This window comes from Pyxicephalus adspersus, chromosome 1, assembly GCF_032062135.1.
Source record: "Pyxicephalus adspersus chromosome 1, UCB_Pads_2.0, whole genome shotgun sequence".
In the NCBI taxonomy this organism is placed as follows: Eukaryota; Metazoa; Chordata; class Amphibia; order Anura; family Pyxicephalidae; genus Pyxicephalus; species Pyxicephalus adspersus.
Window position 1 is genome coordinate 142,356,542 of NC_092858.1, and position 13,730 is coordinate 142,370,271.

A 13,730-nucleotide genomic window follows, 5' to 3' on the forward strand; every position below is an offset into this window, starting at 1 on the left:
CCAGGAATTTTCAAGCTTTATCATGTATTTATTTTCAGTAGAACCCAGACTGTTTTCCCAATGACAGTTCTATAAATCTATAGCAGTCTTCTGTATAATTCCCAAGTAACATCTGTCAGTAGGAAGCAATAACAAGTTCCACCAGCTGATAACTGAACCTATTTTTAGTTAGCCATCAACAGCAATCATTTAACTGAAGCAAGCATTATTATTGCCTAGTTCAGGCATGTGCCAAACACCCATTGAAAGCTGTACATTAAAAGATAAAAGCCACTCAACACTTATAATGTAAAAATGAAATGCCAAAAAATCCGATTTGGATTTACTACAATTGGACTAGCAAATGAAAGGCCATTGACATTGAAAATGAGTTACAAGTGTAAAAAAAAACTTGTTGCCTCTTTAACTTTAGAAGGATGTTAGAATATCCCATATTAATTAAAGGAGCAGAATTACCCCCAGTGTGAAATGGTAAGGTGAATCCCTTACCAGGCTTTTGAAGGGTTTAAAGCAGCCATTCTTATTCAGGGTTCCTTCAGAATCACTATGGGTTCCTTGATCTGTGGCTGATTGACCTCCAGGTTGATAATGCCTGCTTAGTTTAACGCAAAACCCAGTATTGTCTATAAAGGTGGTATTTTATCTTTACTATATGGAAGGAATTGTTTCAACTAGCCACCAATTTAGGGAGCTTTTTTCTCACTGGCCCCCTGTAAACTGGTTTTCTTAAGACCTTTAAAATTATTTTAAGGGTTCTTGCTGCTGTAAATCTTAATTGCTTGTTTTTTTTACATAATGAAACATGTTGGCTTTATATAATTAATGCTGGGGCCCTGAGGGATACCATAAGGCAGTATTGGGTTAATTTCCCACTACCCACACAAGAATGAAATATAAGTTTTACATTAAGTACTCTTAGAAAGTTCATTAGTGCTCATACTAGTTATGCTGACCAATAGCAATGTATCATTGTTTATAAGGTCACACTTAATAGTATACAATTACTTAGGGTAGTATATGTATATATCTGCATCATACAAGTCAAATTAGAGAGGATTAGAAAGAAAACTTCTGGTCCATAAGGAGGAGGACTTGGAGTTGGGGGTTCTCTGAGTTTGTCTTCTTCCATTACTGACAGCTCTATACCTTTCTACACTCCTGCACATATGTAGGTGCCAGCTCCTCTCAAACTTCTTCTAAATTATCACTCTTCATGTTTGGCCATTAGGCAACCAGTGATGATGCACTCTTTTGATGATGTTGCTCTTTTTAATTTTGCAAATGCCAGATGTGTGCATATGCTTTATAGCTCAGTTCCACTGGAAGGGTCATTGGGGCAGGATAGAATGTACAGCAAGTACAGATAAAATACACCATATATTCACCACAAAAGGAGTCTAAAACAGCTTTTTTGTTCCCTGTGTTATGTGGATTTTTGAGTGAATTGAATTTTGTTAAAATGTATACCCTGTCAGATTTGTAAATGATCTTTATCTCTTTATGGACTGGTATAAACAGTGCAGTGAAATAAACTGCAGGTTAAGTGCATCTGTTAATGCAGTAGTCGCCAACTAGTGGACCGCGAGAACATTTTGGTGGTCCACGGCTCTGGCTGGCGCACCCCCGAGCGAGGTCAGGAGAAGGCCCTGCTGGGGGGGACACACCGGCCAGAGCTGTGGACCACGTCCCCTGTACAGTTCACATGCTCGGGGAAGTGGGCGCACTGTGTCTCTGGACACAACCCACCCACACTCCCATTGCGGCCTCAGATTTGCGATGGCAGAGTGGGCGGGTTATGTCATATTAAAGTCACTCTGGGGAAAGTCCTCCCCCTTTGAGTGACACCCGGCTCCCGCAGTCGGGAGCTGGTGATGTTAATGGTCCGCGGGACCGAAAAGGTTGGCGACCACTGTGTTAATGAACTCTGAATAATCTAATTAACAGCTCAAACTTGTGTCAAAATCACATTACAGGTTTTGCACAAATCCTGCCAACATTAGTCCAAACTTTGACAAAATAGGGACTCCCTGGTTTACATTGACGATTACATCTTCCTGAGTTCAAAATGTTTGTAGCTATAAAAGCAGCTCCAGAAATTTTCTCAGTAATAGGACAGCCCTTACAGTATATATCTTATTTTATTTATCTGATCATACATGTTTTAAACACTCAACTTTGATTGTACAAAGGCAGCTGGATTCACAGCATCCAAGCCTTCTTCTTTTCACTGGACTGGCAGCCAGACTAATGTGTTTCTTTACTTAATTTTAAGTGCTACCCAGTGCAGAATAATCTAAAACCTGTTATAGACATGGCGGCATGGTTAGAAATGCAAGCAAGATTGAAGGCAGGGGGGCATGTCTCATAACCAGGTTGCAACCTTGACAATCTTCTGATCGTCTGAACATTTAGTTCTATGTCTGCATACTGCTTATGTATTATATGCTTATGAATCAATAGCAATTGACATTTTCATATAATCAATCTTTCCCTTTTAGAGCAGTGGACCATTTTTCTTTTGTTGCTACCACAGACTTGAAATTGACTGTTGTTTAATGTTAATGACCAGCTTTACAATCTAGACACTGTAAATACTTTTTTTAAGCAGTATTTTAAATGTCCTTCAAGGGTAAATATGCCTTGATTTAGAGAACAACTGCATATAGTAACCTAGAATACCAAAAAAACTTTCACATATAAATGTTGGTGTGTCTCAGCCACTTTGCATATGTAGAAATGTCTCCAATTTAATAACATTGAACAGTTCACCTCCTACTTTTCAGGTCCCATTCAATGACGCAATGCTGTCCCTCGGACTCCTTCTTTGGCCAGCCACTAGTTATTCACACAGTCAACGTACTCTGTGATCGGCCAAAGAGAAAAGGTGTTTCACAAAATTAGAGCTACAGGGCCGGCTCTAAGTTGGATACATTTCTCCATTTAGTTATTCTTTATTCCAAAGCTGAGTGCAACAAGGGTGAGATTACTTGGAAGGGCCTGGAAAAAGGGAGTGTGTAAGGTGGAGTTAGAAGAGTAAAGGAACAATGACATTATAGCGAGGGTGGAGCTGAGGAGTGCAAAAGTTAGTGGTTGAAGGAACACAGGGTAATTTCAGAAGAGGCTATGGAAGCAAATTTTACTTATGGCATTTTTGGTTGGATCATTTTTTGTTTTACTTGTTGTTTTATGGTATTCTATGTTAAATTATTTTTGTTGTTGCATCTCTGTCACAGCACTGGTAGGTCCTTAACAGTGCCAGATAAAGTATTCAGATTCTTTATGACCTGATAGAGTAATGAAAACAAGAAGTGGTGTTTGGTGGTCATTAAATCAATGGAAGATTAAATCCTTACAACGTCCTCTGCATATGGACAGTTCTGTGTACACATGCAGTAAAACGGAACCAGTAAATATCCCAAGCCTTACAACATATGACCAAATGTTTGTTGACACCTCACCATTATACCTATACAAGCTCATTGCATATCCTATCATCATTGGGATTATTAAATCAATAAGTACTGTTTGTACAAACGTTAATAAACTATACTGGGTTACGGTTTATACAGCCTAATTTACTAAAGCTCTCCAAGACTGGAGAAGATAGATTATCGTAAGAGAACCTGGATGATCCAGCAAACTTGGATTGAATTTAATACAAAACATTTATAAAAAATGTTTCCAAGCTCCATTTCAGGTTTGCCCAGTTTTTAGCAACCACTACTGAATCAGTGATATCTGTGAATTGATATCACAAATTAATATATGTCAAAAAATATAAAAAATCGAAAATGCTGCATACATATCCAGACAGGATTATGATTCTGTCCTATCCTCTCTTGTATACTTGGATCTCACATCTTCACTTCTTAACAATTGGGGATTAAATGGAATATGGAATTGTTTACAAATGGGGTAATTTGGATCAAATTTAGGCCATATAATCAAAGCAATATTTTGTTGTCCATGACTGCCAATCATTGTAAATTTTGTGTAGAGTATTTCAAACTGTATGGCAGACAGTGGGTAGCATGAAAGAGTACCATCATAAGTATTTCCCCTCTTAAATCTAACCATATACCATGACTAGTTTTTCATAAATATGCATCATGCAGTGAACGTTGGGTGGGCGCCCTACAGGCTGTAAATGGTTGTGTCAGCTTAGATGAGGTCCACATAGTCTGAAGGACTTTTTCTTCCCTGTCATGAGCTTGTGAGGTAACAGACGTGACAAGAGAAGGAGATGGAGGAAAGATTACAGCATTTTTTTTTATGCTACCACATAATAACAACAAACAACCTGCCATGGGAAGTGTATACCCAGCTACATTGTTTTACCATGTTTTCCTATTTCTGTTTATGGCAGGTTGTCTATGTACACAGTAAATATGTTCCTGCATAGGGAATCAAAAATCTATAAACTATCATTCTCACTCCCATGTGATCATGTTTCTACAAAAAGTTTTTCAGACAAAATTTATTCTTTACTATACTAGAGGAAAACTAGGTGCAAGGGAGTAGGAGTACATTTCCAGCCTGCCCGTTTTTTCCTTCTCCCAAGGCTCTGTGGTTTCAGTCATTTTTTTTCATACACTTCAAAATTTAAAAGCCATGACTGGGTTAATTTAGGTCAGAACATGTCCAATCTATCCTCACTGCTTACATTGTTATAGTTGATTTTTTTCAACCTAATTTGTGTTGGTTTTGGAATGTTGTTCATATGAGATGTGTTAAACTTCTTTGGCCACATACATTGGTATTTGTAGATATATTCTAGTAAGGAAAAACATTTAGGAGCAAAGAAGTGACACCTGTCCAATAGAATTGGTAGCAACATTGTCTTGACCGATGTTGTCCTATCAAGTCAATACTTGTAACCTGTAGCCATTTCCAATACACATTGCTAACGTGGTGAATGGTTAATTGCCAACATGTCATTGTTCTTTCAATGGTTGGTGGGTTTTGTTATTATGTAGCCATTTCCATTAAAATATCCTAAAGTCTTAATACCAATGTGTCAATGCAAGAATGTTGATTGTTCTTCCACTGGTTAGTGGGTTTTGTTATGTGTCCATAGTCAAATGAAATATCTTAGTGGTATCTTGGCCTTAATAGACTGCTAACCTTTTACTAACATGTCATCGTTTCTCCTATGGTTAGTAGGCTTTAATATCTAATCGAAACCCCACTAGCCTTAGTTGTGTTTGGATTTCTTTGGTCATCAGTTGGCTACAGTTGGGCAGATTGAACAATATAAATGAAAAGTGATGGCCATCCAAACCAACAATCACAAATATTTGGGCAGGGAATTTTGCCTCTGGGAGCAGCGAGGCTTTAAAGTCCCAGCAGCCAATAGCAATGCAGGACTGAATCAGAAGCTGATCAGTCTCTAGAATCCCCTTCAGCTGTGCACAGCCTAACAATGGATGCTGGGGATGCCATAAATCCATTAGGCTGCACGTCTAAAGGGAAGCAGGGGATGCTGGTATCCCAGTTCTCCTGGATGCTGCAATTGACATTGCTGGACAGAACAGAGTGTCAGTTACTACGATGGTGCACAGCACGGAGTTGCAGGACAGATTTTCCTAACAGGAAGATTCTACAAATGTATGTGAAACAATCACCGTCCTTGTTCAGAGCTCTAACAAATTGCTTTATTAATCCCAACTTTATGTGTGGTGGAGGGAGAATTATTTTTTCTTTGTCAACCATTGGCTCGTTAATGATGTTTGCTGCGCCTTTTTTCATGTTTTCCCTTGGAGGCCATGTCACTTTTTTCCAGTGATCCTGCTTTGCTCTACTATCCCACAAGCAGATGAATCATTGGTACTTTGTGTATCCACTTTGCTGTCCAAGTAGGAAGTTCACCATTTTTAAATCAACACATATGGACCATTGGTGTTCATGATAGCAATATTTGATTGATATTTAATATTTTTATATTCTTCTTTAAGTTTTGTTGAGTGACCAATTGGAATTGATTCAGAGCAGTTTCCATTATGCAGTAAAACAGATTTCAAACTTTGAGTGGAACTGTCTATGAAAAGCCGCCAGTCTTCTGCTCGGTATTCTTGTACTGCCATATGGGCTAGTAGTCCAGGGATGTTACAACAGTACATGAAGTCTCCATCTTCACTGAAATATGGTAGGAGTGTCACCTCTCTTGTCCTATAAACCGTTATTTTAACTTTCGGTCTCAAACAGTTCTTTTAGCCCGGATGCTAAAAGTTCAGATGCTTGTTTTGACTTAGGTCATGTATTAAATCATTGAGCTCTTCTCGGGAGAACTGCTGGTTTAATCAAACACCTCCTTCATATTCACTTCCACTGCTAACTCCTGGATTACACTCCAAACCCTGTATATCCTCCATGTCCGATACAGGAATATCAGGGAGTGTACTGAACACTGGTATGGGAACATCAGCACCATGCGGCACAGGTTGTCTTGCTAAATCCAAATCAGGGTACTCCCACTCCCAAAATATACAAGATTTTCTTGTTTCACAAATTCTGTAATGTAGCAAAATTCATTATAACACATTATACATTAGGGTAATTTAAACAACTTCTTGAAGAACTCATATTTCTGTAAAAAAGTATAAATAAAAAGAAGACAAATGAAAGTTTCATGAAAATATTGCTACATTTATTATATAAAATGCAAAACATCGGTGTAAATAAATATTGATAATAATATGCTCTGTTAACATTTGTTGTTGGTGATTACACCTCTGAATATTATCAGTTTCGCTTTTGGATGTTTTGGGATGACCACATAGTCTCTCATTCTAGTATACCTACCTTATATGCGTTTACTGCAGAACAATTATCATTTTAAATCAGAAGTTCTTTGGATCTAGCTTAAATAAACATATGGTAGTTTACTATGTTTTCAATTTTGTTTAAAAGAAAAAAAAAACAGTACTTGCCATTCTATTGCTTACCTTTGAAAGTACTTTGCAAGTGAAATCTGCAATTCATCAGCTTTGGAATGAACACATCCATAATTTTATCTGTTAAAAAATGTTTTGTTCAGTTGTATCTATTACATATTTTACAGCATGATTTATATTCATTTTCGGGAACATTTTTCTATTTTCTAGGTAATCTAACCACAGTGAATTACACGGAATTGTGTGTTATTTTTCATGGAGTAGGTCAAATACATGTGAATAGCAAATATGTTAGGTAAAAGCACAGTGGAAGTGCCCTAAGTGAAGATTTAATGCGAGGAAATTGAAGTAAGAAGGGCTCTCTTAATAATAATGCTGCCAATTTGATGCAGTTACATCTAAAATGTACATAATGGGACAAGCGGGAAAGCAGCAGAAAATGAAAATGACTCTATTTTCTGTATCTTTGTGCCTCATGAGGGCCCAGGGCTATGCAGAATAGAACTTGTTTTCATACAGTGTGGCTAAGATATGTCTTATAAATGGAGAACAATAGTAGATACCATAAGTACAGATGATTACCCAAACTCCTGATTTTTGTGTTGACAATGAGTACTGTTTAGATAAATTAGTATATTTATATTGAGCATTTTTGTGAGTTTTTGTTGTAAGTTGTAAGATATCATGAGCTGTTATAACAATGTATGGCAGAATAAATGTATACATTAATATATACATAAATGAGTTATAATTAGTATTCATGCAGCTCCTCTTATGTGTTTGCTCTAATAATAATTAAAACCAGAATATGTGCTTTATTCATACCAGATGGCAAATGTAACATGAACAAAACACACTGGAGTGTAAAGACCCTATTGAAAACAGTTTTTATAGATTTCTCAATTTCAACCACCAGCATAGGTTACTCTGATCATTTCACGTGCTAACCCAATACAGTCACCAGAATACAATACTGTGATTCCAGTGGTTCTTTACTTGCTACAAGGTTGTTGATCTATAACAAACGTCAGGCAGTACAAAGTAAAGCAATGATGTACAGCCAGATAGATTTCACCTTTTATCAGTTTAGATCAGGGGTGCCCAAAAGATGGATCGCGATCTTCCTGTAGATTGCAAAGGCAACGCAAGTAGATCGCGGAGCCCTGCCTTTCAAAATGAACTCTACTGCGCACAGGAGTTATTAAGTCCAAGTTTTTATTGTTGGTAGATGATTTTGACTTGGTCATTTTAAAAGTAGCTCGCAAGCCAAAAAATTGTGGGCACCCCCGATTTAAAGCATTTGGAGTATTAAAAGAAGATTGCTGATTGCTAGCTTTTATGTCACTTTTTAGGTTGCTCTTTGCTATGTGAATACATTTGGCATTTTGCCCTACGATACGAGCTCACAGGATTCATAATCATTATTGCAATCCATTGATCTCTTGGCATCTCAAGATAGATTATCTGAGCCTCATATCTTCTGAAGAGAGAAGAAGGAAGGAAAACAAATAATGTGACACATGGTGTAAAGCTTTGGTATCTCTGAGTCTCCAAGTCTCAGACTGTAAATATGTAAATAACCTAAGTACATGTAATCCTACAGACAGCATTTACATCCTCAGACATTCTCTGATAGAAGTTTTATTAGAGATATTTTATATAAATGCTTTAGAGATGTAACAATGTATGCCTTGCATATACTGCCAATCAGACACACCTTTCTAAATTTTGACTTTTTTCTAACATCTATGGGTACATTTCTCTAACACATTACATTTGCACAACATTATATGGTACATGTCAATAATATTAACTCATAATGGATGTGTGCAAAATAAACCCAAATCAATATATATTTTTTGTATAAAAGTTTTAACATGTAAATGTAAGTACAAAAGTTTTGACAACTCTTTGTTACTGTATCTTATTGGTGCTCCATCATTTTCACCCTTTCTAAAAGGATTCCTATTGAAATGGCCAATTCACCACATTATGATCCATGGTTGTTACCATCAGGAAACCTGGCCTAAGAAATGCCATGCAACCTGTGCCATGCATGTAGACATAGCAAGTTTTATGATATATATTCCATCAAAGAAATACAGTGGAGCTCTCCTATCTGGGGGCATCTTTATTGCAGAAAAGTCATACAAGCTATTACATGTCCAGGTCCATTTATTGACCATTTATTCTGTACTCATGATAGAAGGGCCACACTTATTATTTTATGAAAAGTATACTTAAAGATTTTATTGAAGCGTGGTCTCCACAGTGCAATCCAATATGCACATTAAAACCGAAAACTGAACTGGTCTCACAAACTTGATCTCATCCTCTGTACCACAAGTCTGTGCAAGATCACTGTGATGAGGGACATAGCTGTTATAGCCAATTGTGCTGTTAAAAAGATATCTAAAGGACATTTTCCAGAAAACATCAGTCACAAGTAATAACACTCAGGGATACAGGACTACAAAGTTGTGAAATGGAGCCAGACTTCGATCAGGCTTTAAATATTAAGTGTACAATCTTTTTAAGCGTAACCGAGTGAGTATGAAATGGTATTGGATTAAAGATCACAATGAGGAAACATTGATGCAGAATTGAATTGAATGCGACATACAAACTTCCTATAAGTGAACTACCATGGTAAGATTGTCATAAAGGTATGAATACCAGATTTTGAGCTGTGTATGTAAAAGAAAATGATTGGTGGCAGAGAAATAGATAAAGAGAGACTATCCCAAAAGTGAAATTTATAAAATATATCCCCAATAATAATATATCCCCAATAATATCACAATAATATAATATTGTAAAGTATATTCATTTCCATTAAAGAACCCCTTTAAATGAGGAAATACATTCTCCTACTTTCTGTCAAAATAAAGTTGTGATGTTTATGTCAGTAGAAGACATCTTCTCATTTACTCACTTACAGATTTCAGTACTAAAACTTTAGAGAACAAAAAATATAATTGCCTGTCAGGATCATGTCTACCATTAGACTTGGCAAGGATCTGGTTGCATGTAGCTCCTAAAAGTACCACCGAGGCTGCAACTCTGACATCTGGCCATGCTTGTGTTCTTGTTTGTTGTTGAACACCTTTGTAAGTTAGTGCAGTTATTTTTTCAGCAATATATTATCCATCAGACTGAATTATGAAGAGGAGTGAGGTTTACTGCAATGACTGGATTATAGACAGATCAGCCTTTTATACTATTTACATATTCTTCAATGTAAATCTAGGTAAACATTATCATAGCTCAGATTACAGTTAATTAGATTTTGGTTCAATGTTTTACAAATAATTTAATTCAGTAAAAAGTCATTGGGTGGGTCACAGATTATATATTACACTAAGTTAAAAAGTAAAGATTTTTGTTTCCCTTGATTTATAAGAGATGTTGGGTCAATGGCTTGGAAACGTACCTTGATAATATATACGTAGGGGACAGATAGGTTTAGACAAAACTGGGCAAATATGAAGTTGGGGACCCAAATTCACAGCACTCCAGAACCCTGCAACCCCTGCCATTCTTGCAATTGGGGTCCTCAAGAAGGTGGGGGCCATGGGCAATTGCTCAGTTTGCAACCCCCTAAAAGTGGCCCTGCCTAACAATAGGAATTATCTTGTTAAGCTTTTTAATTGTAAATAATTTAGTTGTATACTAAATTCTTGTACAGATGCTCAAACAATAGGCGAAAATGAATTTATTAATTGCCTTGACATATTTTCCCAAATGGTTTTGCCATCAAAATACTGGTGTGGGTCTGTCAGGGTAATCAGTGAGAAATTGTGTTTTTTTCAATAAATCTACAGCTTGTAAAAACTGCTCAAACGTTAGGGTTGAATGAAATTAAGAAAGGAACTTTCAGTTAAAATGATACATTTTCTCAAATATCAGTGGTCAGTGGGAACATTTTTCAGTAAATCAGTGTTAAAGTATATGCATAAAAAACTTTTTTCAAAAATGCCTGCCAGCCCTAAAAGGTTGGGGGGTTCAAATGTCCCAAAAGAAATGTATAAATAAGCAGGTATTCGTTCCAAATCAAAGGTTAATTATAGTTGGTAAAGCTGGTAAAGGTTAATTATAGTTGGTAAAGTTGGTAAAGTTACTTTTTGAATCAATTGCAAAGCTCCTGAATATTGTCACCAAAATTGCTTGGGGGTCATGATGGCTGATGGGAACATATATCCTAAATCTATTCTGAAAGACATACGTTTTTTCCATAACTACAGGGTAAGGTATGGCGGAAAATTTATCCTTATATAAGTGAGGTTTATTTGCTGCACAACTCAGTTCATTGCATTTGAAGAACTTAGAATAACAATGTTTTTTTGATTTGTTGATAAAAGTGGCACTTTTAATAAATCACAAACTGTACTTGGTAAACCTTACTGTATTTTAGCGTAGAGAGGATGATTATATACAGGTTGCACAATTTTATTTGGATATCATTGTGTGCAAGTAAAAATCTTTGGGCATGAAACACACATAATACAAATAACTTAAAGTTTCTAAAACACTTCAAATCAATTTAAACTAAACACGCACAATTGAACAGACATCAACAACTTCTTTTACTACAAATCCAGAGTACAGTTTATGGTGTGTACATTAAGTCATGCCTTAACAAAAGGAAATTAGAGACTAGGAATCAGTAATACTTCTTGGAGCATTAAAAATTAAAAGCAAACATACAGGAACATTTGAGGATTAAGTAGGGATTATTCATGAAGTTGGCAGCCTTTGCAACATTGTGCTGTACAGTATCTTATCTTATTGACAAAAGACGACCACACAGATGGCTGTTGTGAATATTTTAGTCTGGTAATTGATATAAGAAAGAAAATAAAGTTGAAGATGTCGGGGCCTTGTGTTCCATTCTTTAATAATTTGGTTTATTCTTTCTCACAGAATTTACTAAGTAAACAAAAGTGTTTTGAAACTATTCCAAACCACTTGAATACCTGTCAGCCAACTTATTTAAACAGAAAAATACATTTGTGCATATCAATTTAATACAATTAACCTGTTAGTATCTAAACTCAAATGGAAATTAACAATACACAGATGAATGCAGATCTGTAAGGAGATATATATTTTTGCATGCATTTTTTAAATCTAAGCAGTTTAAGTACCGAAATTTGCGTTGGTGTTGGGCTTTTGCAGTCTCAAATACAAAGAACCAATCACTTAATGTGGTGGTGTACAAGATACATGATGATCGGGAAAACAGAATAACAGAGAGATGAACTCTGCTTCTCCTTTTACTGTTTCTGTAACAAACTCTGTTTCAAATTTTGCAGCCAGCTGAAAGTGGACCTATAATCAATATTTTTACTTTACATAAAAGTGTTGACAACCCTTTTATGTAAAGCAGAAATGTTTAAGACAAGAAGTGATTAAGACAAAATTGGAGCGCAGAGCCTCCTCGGATACCTACGCCACATATCCAAGGCTCCTGGCTGCTCCTTCTACGCATACCCTCAGACATGTAGAGAAGGGGCATTTTCTACTAGAGTGTAAGCTCTTCAGGGGAGGGTCCTCTGCTCCTGTATCACTGTCTGTATTAGTCTGTCATTTGCAACCCCTATTTAATGTACAGCGATGCGTAATATGTTGGCGCTATATAACTCCTGTGTAATAATAATAATATTAATAATAATTTTCCTACATTAAGGGGAAAGAAATGTTGATCTCATACATGCACAGGGAGAACGGCACTCTTTTTACCTCTTTACAGCAGGCTACATCACCCAATCCCGATTGCCTGATTGGGTGACGTAGCCAGAACAAGGAAGAAGATGAACGAAAAAGGCAGCGCTTGCTGCTTCCCCCACACTGGGACAAAGGAGGCGCTGGACCTAATAGAAGACTCCAGCAGGATCAAGGGATCTACGGAATTAAAGGTAAGTGTGATTTTTTTTATTTTCAGTTTAGTTCCGCTTTAACTCTGTACTTCAAACTGCAACATATTACTGCTTATACTTTTGACAAGTACCTACCATTATTACTATACTCATCACCAATGCTCTTCTGCAAATTTCATGTGCAAAACCTATGAAGACCAATGCAAGTTCATCTTTCCTGATCATGGCTGTAGTCTGATTTGGACAATATGGTCTTTCCGACTTCAACATTTTTGTCATTTACATGTTGCAACTATTGCTAATGGATAGGTATTCATGTGCATGGGTATTCATGGGAACCCTCATATTTCTACCCAGAGTTATGGCAAGCATCTCTGTTAGTTCTGGCCAAGTAAGGTTGCATGTAGTAGTGACACCTGTGTCACCAATCCCAACACTTGAGAAAAGGAGATAGTCAGTAGGAAGCATATTCTGTGTTCTCTACTCCTCTGCAACCTTACTCTGATCTCTGAGGCCTTTTCTACATAAGGTTACAGGGAAGCACGGGGGTTGTGGTGTAGGAAACAGAGTACCTGGATTAAAGGTATGGTAGGTGAGAATAGGCACATTGGGCTCTGTAAATGCCACAGTATTTTATTGCTAACTTATATATTGATATTATTGCCCTTTTGTTGCCCTCTATTATCACTTCTGTCCATTTGTTGATCAAATGATCAAAAGATATCCGTTTTGCTAGTGTGTTGACTAAGTGTCACCAGAAAAGACAGTGTGTTGCCTACATTTGTTATGCATTTGTCATAATTGCCATTAAGCATTTATGCATATGCCTTCATATTACCACAGCTTAGTACCTCCATGTGGGTGGGTTAAGCAAGTCAACTCTGTCAAACCATGCCTCCAAAGTTTAAAGGAGTTAGATTCAACAAAAAAACCGCTGGTGGTAAAGTATTCTCTGTAT